This window comes from Lolium rigidum, chromosome 2 (genome assembly GCF_022539505.1).
Source record: "Lolium rigidum isolate FL_2022 chromosome 2, APGP_CSIRO_Lrig_0.1, whole genome shotgun sequence".
NCBI lineage: Eukaryota > Viridiplantae > Streptophyta > Magnoliopsida > Poales > Poaceae > Lolium > Lolium rigidum.
In genome coordinates, this window is record NC_061509.1 from 116,251,001 (window position 1) to 116,262,256 (window position 11,256).

The window sequence follows — 11,256 nt, forward strand, 5'->3', positions numbered from 1 at the left end:
AAAAGAGGCAATGCGAAATAAAAGGCAGAATCTGTCAAAACAGAACAGTCCGTAAAGACGAATTTTATAATGGCCACCAGACTTGCTCAAATGAAAATGCTCAAATTGAATGAAAGTTGCGTACATATCTGAGGATCATGCACGTAAATTGGCATAATTTTCTGAGCTTCCTGCAGGGCAGTGGGCTCAGATTCGTGACAGCAAAGAAATCTGGAACTGCGCAGTAATCCAAATCTAGTACTTACTTTTCTATCAACGGCTTAACTTGGCACAACAAAACTCAAAACTAAGATAAGGAGAGGTTGCTACAGTAGTAAACAACTTCCAAGACACAAATATAAAACAAAGTACTGTAGCAAAATAACACATGGGTTATCTCCCAAGAAGTTCTTTCTTTATAGCCATTAAGATGGGCTCAGCAGTTTTAATGATGCACTCGCAAGAAATAGTATTTGAAGCAAAAGAGAGCATCAAGAGGCAAATTCAAAACACATTTAAGTCTAACATGCTTCCTATGCATAGGAATCTTGTAAATAAACAAGTTCATGAAGAGCAAAGTAACAAGCATAGGAAGATAAAACAAGTGTAGCTTCAAAAATTTCAGCACATAGAGAGGCATTTTAGTAACATGAAAATTTCTACAACCATATTTTCCTCTCTCATAATAACTTTCAGTAGCATCATGAGCAAACTCAACAATATAACTATCACATAAAGCATTCTTATCATGAGTCTCATGCATAAAATTATTACTCTCCACATAAGCATAATCAATTTTATTAGTTGTAGTGGGAGCAAATTCAACAAAGTAGCTATCATTATTATTCTCATCAAGTGTAGGAGGCATAGTATAATCACAACAAAATTTACTCTCAGCAGTAAGTGGCATCAAAAGACCACTATCATTATAATCATCAGAAATAGGAGGCAAAGTATCATCAAAGAAAATTTTCTCCTCAATGCTTGGGGGACTAAAAATATCATGCAAACCAGCTTCCCCAAGCTTAGAACTTTCTATATCATTATCAACAATGGTGTTCAAAGCGTTCATACTAATATTACTACCAGCATGCAAAGAAGATTTCATAGGTTTTTTAATTTTCGCATCAAACAATCCATGTTTTAAATCAGGAAATAGAATAAGAAGCTCACTCTTGTACATTATGCCAAACTAGTGTAAACAAGAAACAACAAGATGCAATTGCAGGATCTAAAGGAAATAGCTTTGAGCACACACACAACGGCGCAAGAAAAATACTTTACCTGAGACCGTAGTATGAGAGCCTTTTACCTTTCCTCCCCGGCAACGGCGCCAGAAAAGTGCTTGATGTCTACGTTCCCCTCCTTTCCCGTAGACAGTGTTGGGCCTCCAAGAGCAGAGGTTTGTAGAACAGACAGCAAGTTTCCCTTAAGTGGATACCCAAGGTTTATCGAACTCGGGGAGGAAGAGGTCAAAGATATCCCTCTCATGCAACCCCGCAACCACAAAGCAAGAAGTCTCTTGTGTCCCCAACACACCAAATAGGTGCACTAGTTCGGCGAAGAGATAGTGAAATACGAGTGGTATAAATAAGTATGAGCAGTAGCAACGGTGCCGTAAAAGTGCTTCGGCGTGTAGTTGATGGTGGTGGTATTGCAGCAGTAGTAACACAAGAAAACAAGAACAAGCAGTAGTAACTCAGCAAGTAGTAACGCAAGTAGTAGTAAACAAGCAGTAGTAACTCAGCAGTATTTAGGAACAAGGCCTAGGGATTACACTTTCACTAGTGGACACTCTCAACATTGATCACATAACAGAACAGATAAATGCATACTCTACACTTTTGTTGGATGATGAACACATTGCGTAGGATTACACGAACCCTCAATGCCGGAGTTAACAAGCTCCACAATAATGCTCATGTTTAAGTAACCTTTAGTGTAAGATAGATCAACGCTACTAAACCAAGTACTAGCATAGCATGCACACTCGTCACCTTCATGCATATGTAGGAGGAATAGATCACATCAATATTATCATAGCAATAGTTAACTCCATAATCTACAAGAGATCATGATCATAGCATAAACCAAGTACTAACACGGTGCACGCACCGTCACCTTTGCACACATGCAGGAGGAATAAACTACTTTAATAACAAATCACTAGAGTAGCACATGGATAAATTGTGATACAACATGCTGCAATCTTAAAGAGATATAAATAAGCACCTCACTATGCCATTCAATGAGTAAGTATTCTCGTGAAATCTAGCCTAAGAGACCCACACGGTGCACACACTCGTCACCTTTACACACGTGGGACGAGGAGTCTCCGGAGATCACATAAGTAAAACTCACTTGACTAGCATAATGACATCTAGATTACAAGCATCATCATATGAATCTCAATCATGTAAGGCAGCTCATGAGATTATTGTATTGACACACATAGGAGAGAGATGAACCACATAGCTACCGGTACAGCCCCGAGCCTCGATGGAGAACTACTCCTCCTCATGGGAGCAGCAGCGGTGATGAAGATGGCGGTGGAGATGGCAGCGGTGTCGATGGAGAAGCCTTCGGGGGCACTTCCCCGCTCCGGCAGGGTGCCGGAACGGAGATCCTGTCCCCCAGATCTTGGCTTCGCGATGGCGGCGGCTCTGGCAGGTTTCTGTGGGTTTCGTCAATTGGTATCGGGTTTTCTGATCCAGGGGCTTTATATAGGCGAAGAGGCGGCGCAAGAGGGCTGACAGGGGGGCCACACCATAGGGCGGCGCGGCCCCCCCTCTGGCCGCGCCAGCCTAGGGTTTGGTGGCCCTGTGGCCCCCCTCTGGTCCTTCCCGGGTGTTCTGGATGCTTCCGATGAAAATAGGAACTTTGGCGTTGATTTCGTCCGATTCCGAGAATATTTCGTTACTAGGATTTCTGAAACCAAAAACAGCAGAAAACATGAACTGGCACTTCGGCATCTTGTTAATAGGTTAGTTCCAGAAAATGCACGAATATGACATAAAGTGTGCATAAAACATGTAGATAACATCAATAATGTGGCATGGAACACAAGAAATTATCGATACGTTGGAGACGTATCACATACCTGTGGGACCATGTCTCGGAGATGACGAACGATCTCATGGTCATGTACAAGCACTACACTGAGGAGTTGGACACTCTTACCTCTGAGCAGGTAACCTTTCTGAAGCCATCACTCTTTTGCTATCTTTTTTCATAAATTCCACTGGCATGTTGTAAAGTTTGAAATATTTGCATGCTGTAGGTGGATTGGGAGCCATATGTTAGCTTTGACCATATTGGCTCGGCGATGAGAGACCTCAACCCCAAGTGCTTGGAGGATTCGGGTTTCTGGCGTATGCGGTGCCCACTCATATGCATGTGGGCGGTTAAATACCACCAGCCGCACAGAGTAATGAGACAGCTTTGGGTTGTATCAAGCACCGCCCACCTGAGTGGCAAGACAATGACCGCGCGCTTCATAGGTAAACTTGTTGATTGAAGCGATGGAAGCTTACTTCATCTATTGTTCTATTCAATTCACTGTACAAACATGTGCTCCAATGTCTTGCAGGCTTGATAGGAAGCGGCAGAGGAAGATCTAGAATTGGCATGACCATCACATGAATCACGTGACAGCGTTCGCACATTGTTTGGACGCGGTACGGAATGGTGGACATGTCGCAGCTTAAGCCGTATGACGCGGAAGCTTTCAACAACTATCTCCATTGGTTTCTAGAGAGCACTCGTATCGAGTTAGTGAACCACGCGTACGAAGAAGAAATGTTGGACGAACCCATCATGTTCGACAAGGTTGCGCAAAGCCAATACGACACGATTGTTCGAGGAGGGAGATCGACTTCTATTGCTTCCTCCCTAAACTTTGTGGTAATGTATTCTCTCATTAGCTAGTTCATCATCCATATTGGTATGTGCTCGCTCAAATTGTTTACAATATGTTTGTCACAAATGACCGAGATCCAAAAGACTCGCCGAGGAGTGCGAGATTGTTTCGGATGAGAGCCTTAAAGATGAAAATGCAAGCTCACCGATGCGGAATTTCATTAAGGTATGGTTACCAACTTTGAAGGTAAGCTATTGCACTTGGTGAATTTCTAACTCTGAATTCCATGACACAGCGCATTGCACAGAAGTTGCGGCGCTTAGTCAACTTGCTTGGTTGCCGCGACGACGAAATTGCTACATCATCTTCTGAAGAAGAACGCCACGGTGCGGAGGTATGGACTCTTTTGTTGCCGTAAAAAATGTGCTTAGTACGTCAATATGAGTCAAGCCAAGGAGCAACCGCATGCCACACGGTCTCGCTTACTTGTTGAAGCCTAGGGGAAGGATCCGAATTGTTACACACCGGAAGATTATGTGAACCGAGGAAAGAAGGTTGTGCTTGAGTCCGATGAGGAGGCACTGCGGAGATCAGCCTTGAGGAGGATGAGGAACGATGAGCCTTCATCTTCAGAGGGGTAGGATGAGGAGGAAGAAGAGCAACCGCCGCGGCCGCCACGGACGGGCGTCCGGAAGCAGCCCGAGAGAAGGGGACATCGATCTTAGTGTTGTCTATCTTAGATGAATTTCTTATGTGTTGTGTGAACTCTATCTTAGATGAATTTGCTATGTGTTGTGTGAACTCTATCTTAGATGAACTCTAGATATGTCATTTGGGACCATGTCGACATTTGCATGTATTGTTTGAATTCTATCTTAAAATGTATGAATCTATGTGTATGATGTGTGTTATGATGTGTACGAAATTGCTATGTGTATGATGTGTGTTAGAAACTGGTGTATGAAATTTCTATGTGTATGATGTGTTGCATAGAATCCGTCACTTTGCAACCATACCAAGACCAATCTAATGATTTTTAAACACATGTGACTGTGTGGCGTTGTTCCCATGGACGCCACACTTCACTGTGTGGCGCCCATGCCAAGGGCGCCACACAATAGAACATTTTAGACAAAAACATACTGTAAGCAAAGTCGCCAAGTCCTTAGCCGTTTTCGCGAGGCTAACTGTGTGGCGTCGTTCCCATGGGCGCCACACCTCACTGTGTGGCGCCCATGCCAAGGGCGCCACACAATAGAACATTTTAGACCAAAACATCCAGGGGCCAAGGACGCGTAGTCCTTAGCCGTTTTCGCGAGGTTGTTTGTGTGGCGCCGTTCCCATGGGCGCCACACAGTGGAGTGGCCCCTGGATGTTTTCGTGTAAAATTTTCTATTGTGTTGCGCCCTTGGCATGGGCGCCACACAGTGAGGTGTGGCGCCCATGGGAACGGCGCCACACATTGACATGTGCTAAACCATCAAAAAATCCTAGCATATTACCACATATTTGAATACAACACTACACACAACATCTCTCAGACAACATAATGGTTCAGATTACACATATGGTTCGAGGCATAAAAGTTCAAATTACAATAAGGTTCGACGATATAATGCAAGCCCAAATGGAGAGAAGGTTCGACAACATCAAGGTTCATACAACATCAAGGTTCAACTACATAATGCTAGCCAAACGGACATCACTGCGTGGCGAAAGCTTCCTCCCCCTTCGCCTTCATCTTCCTAGATTCTTCAGCCAGCTCTTCCTTCTCCCTTATGTCACCAGCTAGCTGAACCACCGAGTTGAAGAAACGATGGCTCTCCTCCGTCTTTGAAACTTCTGCTTGAGCTCTTTCCTCCCTTATGCGCTCAGCCTCCTTAGCCACCTCCTCTAGGTGCATCCTATTGGCTCTCTCCCTCGCTAGTTGCGCAAGTAGCATGTTCTTCCGGAATTTTTCCTTCCATATCCGGTCCCGTTCGGCTTGGAGCTTCTCATTCCTTCCATGCACGGTGAAATACCCTCACTCTTTTACCGTCATGCAATGTCATTTTGGTACTAGAAAGTTAGGTTGTATGCTTCCTCCCAATCACCGTACAACATCTTGAATGCGGCTTGTTTGACCTTCCATGCCTTCCCATACTTGACGGTGTAGTCAAAGCAGGATTTCACCGTATCTTGCACGGACCTAATGCTCATGGTTGGAAGTGATGATATCTTAGCCGAGAGCTTGTATGCAATAAACTCGGATGTGAGTTGATAGTGGTTCGGCTGCGCATCCAGCCCATGAAGTTTCGGCCCCCGGCACATGTGAGTGGCTACACAACTTGTTATGTGCCAAGAGGGCCCTTGTTTGAAAGGTCTTGCACGGAAAACCCATGGGGACCTTTTATCTACACATTTTAGCGTGTACCGCGTGTTCAAGTCCGAGTGAACAACGATGTAAGGGCGATGATGCTTAATCGAGAACTCCTTCAACCATACCTTCAATTCCAAGAAGGTATCAGACGTGAACCCTTGAAAGATCATATTCGTCCTCGCATCCACATCTCTCTTGGAAATTGGCATAGCTCCAAGAAGTAAACTTTTGCCACCATCAACCACGGCTCCATCCGCAAGACTAACATCACAGAACAATGGTATCCGAATATCCCGTCTGGTTACCTTCTTGAAGATGTCGGCTCTTTCGGCTTTCTTAGCCGTCAAGCCATCCTCATCAACTTCTTCATCGGGTCCATCATCATCCGAGTCCGAGGCATAGCATCGGAAATACGGAATGGAGTGGTCCATGTACTCTTGCGTCAAATATGCATCCAAATCACCGACATTGTTGTAATTCATCTCGAAACCATTATCACCATCGTTATGCTCGTCATACTCCTTCTACAACGGTGCATCTTGGGCAATGGGAGATTCGACAATGGGAGATTCGGTGGCTTCTTCTTGGCTCATGGGTGGTGGACTCCTAGCATCAATGGGGGAGGAGCGCCGGTTAAGTTCAAGCTCGATATGAGCATCACCGTCTTGGTTGCAAACAACTCCGCAGCCTTGTCTTGTGACTCAGCCACCGTCTCCTTGTAAATGGACCAACGTTGCTCGGATTTGATACGCATTGTCTTCCAACGGGTGTGCATTTCAAACCCCACATTATGTCTTCCCTTTAGCTCAAAACCATCATATCGCTCATTCCAATTCAACTCAATTCTCACTTGTGCTACCACCTCGGCAAATCTAGGGCTACGGTCAAACACCAAGTCAACCTCTTCCGGGTCCGGCTCTAGGTTTCCCTTCAAAAAAGCATCCTTGTCCACATGATGAACATGAACAATTCTTTCCATCCCCCTAGCATAATATGAACAACACATACATACATGTGTTCATTAGTTAGCCATAATCAACACAAATCAACCTAGGGTTTCTACCCATACAACCTAGCCCTACCACTTGTCCTACTTCAACAAACCCTAAGATCCAATCAAATCTAGATCCACCCTCAAATCAACTTAGGGTTTCACATATGGGGTTTCACATGTAGATCCAACCAAATCCATCAATTCATTGGATGAAAAGAAGGAGAACATAGGAGATTACCTCAAGGAAAGGATTGAGAACGATCTCCACAGACAGATCCAACGAAATCCACCAAGATTTGAGAGTGATTTGGGTGGGGGAGAGAGGTGGGGTGGCTGGTCGGAGGAGGAGGAAGAAGAGCTGAGCAGGAAATGATGAAAGGTCGGGCTCGGGCGGGCGCGAGCGCCACACATAAGTGGATGTGTGGCGCCCTTCGGAACGGCGCCACACTTTCAATGTGTAGCGCCCATGCGAACGCGCGCCACACATCCCGCCACGTCGGGCCGGTCAACGCGCGCGCAGCCGTCGATCGCGCCACGTCGGCCTGGATGTGTTCGCATGGGCGTCACACAAAAGGGTTAGTCCGGTAAAATAGTTTGACCAGAGGATCATTCCGTGGTTTTCTTCACCAAAAGAGTTATTTTCGTCAAAATTGCCCACGGACCGATTCCGTACCGGGCCCACCTGTCATGCACAGCACTGGGAGCTGGGAGGGTTTCAGTTTGGAGTAGCGAGGCCGAACCCAAGGGGACAAAAGTTGCAAACGCACACAGTGCGATGACATGTGCCTCACCCACCATGTCCAACGCGGTGTCGCGCATTCCGTCGAGCACCCTGACCTCGCTCCTGCCGCGCGCCCTGAACCCGCACGTCGCCGTCGTCGACCTCGTCGCGACCCATCTCACCGCCGCCACCCAACCCGATGCCGATGCCGCCAAGCCCCTCGACCTCTCCCGCCTCCTCCCCTACCTCGGCCAGGATGAGCTCACCGCCGTCGTGCTCCGCGCCGGCCACTCCCACCCGCTCCCCACCCTCCGCTTCCTCCTCGCGCTCCCGCCGCCGCTCCAGCCGTCGCCTCCCCACCTCGCTTTCCTCGCGCACTCCCTCGCCACCACCCGCTTCTTCTCCCACGCTCTCCACGCGCTCTCCCACCTCCTGCGCCTCCACCCAACCCACGACGCCCTCCCCACGCTGCTCCTCTCCTACCAGACCGCGCCCCACCCCTCCCTCCCTGGCCTCCTCGTCAAGGCGCTCCTCCGCCACGCCCGCCTCCGCCACGCCTTCCAGGCCGCCCTCCGCGCGGCCGCTTCCGGCTTCCCGCCCGACACCGTCGCCTTCAACGCGCTCCTCGCCGCGCTCTCCCGCGCGGGGCGTTTCGGTCACCTCTGGGCCGCACGAGCCGCCATGGCGCGCGCCCACGTGCGCCCCAACGTGCACACCTTCAACATCCTCGTCGCCGCGCTCTGCCGCGGCCAAGACGCCGACCGCGCGCAGGGCTTCTTAGAGGAGCTGGAGGAGCAAGGCTTTGAGCCGGACGTGGTGACCTACAACACCCTTCTTGCTGGCTACTGCCGCAGGGGGCGGCTCAAGGACGCTCTGCACCTGTTCGATGTTATGCCTCCCAGGGGCGTCCAACCGGACCTGGTGTCACATACTGTTTTGGTGGACGGACTGTGCAGAGCCGGGAGGTTGAGCGACGCTCGGCGCATGTTTGACAGGATGACGCACAGCGGGCTCAGCCCTGATGCTGTGGCTTATAGTGTTCTCATCGCGGGGTACTGTCACGAGGGGAGAGTGAAGGAGGCAAGGTTGCTGCTGATGCAGATGGTGGGAACTGGGCTTTCATCTGAAGGATTCGCTCTCAGGGCTGTGATCCAGACCCATCTAAAAGTTGGGAAGCTGCTCACTTGCTTGAATATGCTGGCACCTTTGAGGAAATACGGTGTTGTCATCCCGTTGGAGAGTTACAATTGCTTGGTCCGTGTGTTGTGTGAGGATAGGCGCCCTCATGCTGCCAGGGGTTTGTTCCAGTGGATGGTAGAGGATGGACATAGCCCTAGCTTGGAGATGTACAATACGATTGTGGACTGCTTCTGCCAATGTGATTGTGTCGATGAGGCTTTAGATGTCAAGGCTGAGATGACCTCTAGACAAGTGAAACCAGACTTCCATACTTACCGGGCACTAGTAACCTGCCTTTGTAGGCTCAGGAGGAGCTTAGACGGAAAAACTGTTATGTCAGAGATGATTGAGTCAGGTCACCTGCCAAACGAGACCATTTGCGCTGCCTTGGTTTCTGGGTTCTGCAGGGAAGGATCTCTTAATAAGGCAGAACTCATCCTCAAGGCGTTCGTTCTTGATTTCCAGGTCCACTGCAATGAGAGCTATAATACTCTAATGAAAGCTTACTGTGCAACCAGGAGCACCAAAGAGTCAGTAGAATTACAGAATAGGATGTTAGATCTGGGTTTTGTCCCTAGCAGCGAGACATGCCGATCTATTATCTATGGGCTTTCAAGAAGCATCGGTTAAGTGGCTAACCTGTATTAATTGACAATTTGACAAATCAATTCCAATCATCTTAAGCTCTGAATGGGTTGATCTAGATAATTGCTTAATGAATGATTAGATTACTCATGATGCTGGTCCGCAATGCATTGTGAACACAAACATGTGCGGAAGAGCTGTGGAAGATGGATTATCTACCTCAAAGCTGTTTAGTATGCTATGGTATTGAATTGATGTGAGCACAATAGTTGACGCAATGCTCCTCTCATACAGATTCACCATTTGAATTCAGGCAAATTATAGTCTGCATGATGAAACATCTTGCAGCAGTGTCCAGTGACCAGAGATGTGCATTGATCAAGTTTCTGCTTATGGCTTCGTGGGCGATAGCAATTTGGAGACCCAGGATATGCTGAAAGATGGCCATACATTTCCTCGCAATCCTGATTTGGTTTCGACTGCTGGAGGAAATAGATGTAAAGAAGTAGTTCATGGGAACTAATGCTAACCTATACCAAAAAGCTTACACTATGTTTGGGGATGCCTAGGAAGGAGAATGGTAGTTAATGGTGGAATAATGCCCAGAAATTTGCTCGGATGCAATTTCTACCTCCTAGCACTGTGGTGTTTGACAAACTGCTCTGGATTCTCACCACGTGGCACGACAAATCATGTCTGACGAGATACTGTATACCCCTGCTTTACAGAATTACATCCTCCGACATGGCGACCACAATGTTTGAGAGTTAGCATTGCTTCAATCTTGGCCCTAGATCACACTAGCGATGGGCATGATTTAAATGCTACAGTTAAGCATTGCATCGAATTGCATAGTACCACAGTACGCAATGCACTGTTTGGATGAATCTCATGTGGTCCGGTGTTTATACAAGAGCTCACCTGCATGGTGAACAAGAACACCGTGGAAGCGTGGAAGCGCTGAGAGCGAGCACGATGGATTGTGTAGCTGCAAGTTGCCTACTATGCTATGGTATTGAGATGCTGTGAGCACAATGTTGATGTAGTCTTCCAGTCATACATATTTGTTCTCTGAATTAAGGTAGATTCTAGTCTGCATGATGGAATCTGTGAGCTGTGAAGAGATATCCATTCACCAAGTTCCTGCTGCTGATGACTTAGTAGCAACGTGGAGGCCCAAAATATGCTGATTGATTACTCTTTGATCCCCATTAATAGGGAAACATATGTAAAGCACCAGTGCATGGGAACTAATGCTGGCTTATGAAAAAAAAATGGTCGTCTTCGCGAGGTAGTTTGTGATGGAATGAATTTGCTTGGCTGGGAATTCAAACTCCTGGTGCGCTGGCGGAAGTTTGGCAACTGCTCTGGATTCTGACCACGCAGAGCATGGATGACTACTGTAATACCCTGCTGTACATGGTCTGATGGATTCAAATGGCACAAAGTTTGATAGTATGAAAAAGTACACTAGTTTGTGAACTTGCATAACTTTCTCATCACAGTTTCTGCAATTATTTAGATCAAATAGAATTATCGTTGATCACATGTTCCAGTCCATTCTACTTTCTGAAGATCAA